Source organism: Cyprinodon variegatus, unplaced genomic scaffold, assembly GCF_000732505.1.
Source record: "Cyprinodon variegatus isolate N-32 unplaced genomic scaffold, C_variegatus-1.0 Scaffold1060, whole genome shotgun sequence".
NCBI classification, from domain to species: Eukaryota; Metazoa; Chordata; class Actinopteri; order Cyprinodontiformes; family Cyprinodontidae; genus Cyprinodon; species Cyprinodon variegatus.
The window spans coordinates 24815-25472 of record NW_015151513.1 but is presented as its reverse complement, the minus strand read 5'-3'; positions in this window follow the sequence as shown (position 1 = coordinate 25472).

The following is a 658-nucleotide window of genomic DNA, read 5'->3' as shown; positions in this document are numbered from 1 at the left end:
GGAGAGGCTGCAGACGAGGTTTCCAGAAAACGGTTCTGTAATTACATCTGCATGGGGGAGGAAGTGGTTATCAGCGTCAGCGAGCGGCCGAAGGCAAACGCTTTGAAATGTGGCTCCTCTTCAACGCAGCAAACGCCGAAACACCAGTAGGAACGATAAAGCAGCCTGTAATTGCATCTATTAGCATCTGTAAACGATGCGGCTGGAGGTGAAAATGTTTGCTGTGGAGGCTGGGAGCGAGGTGTGAACCGCGCCGCTGCCGACGCACGGCTAGGTTTGAAAAAGTTCGTTTATCTGCTGTTTACGTCTGAGGATTTCTACTACGACGTAAATATCTAGAGTTTCAGATCATTTCAGATCGACACCAAGGAGACTCTGATGTCCTTCATTAGGACTGTTTGGTTTGAATTGTTTTAGTTTCTGAAGGTACAACCCTAACAGCCGGACTTTGACTAGACCTAAGATTTAAGGACGTCACCATATTTATGATAAACTGACTGAAAAGCAATCAGGACCCAAATGAAGCTGGAACTGAACATGGATTTAATGTGATCTAATATTTATTAACTATCCATTTTCTGTTGCCTGCAGCTTTCTAATATTCTTTCAATAATAATTTTTTAAGTGAAGATTGATTATATTTACTTAAAGTAGTAGG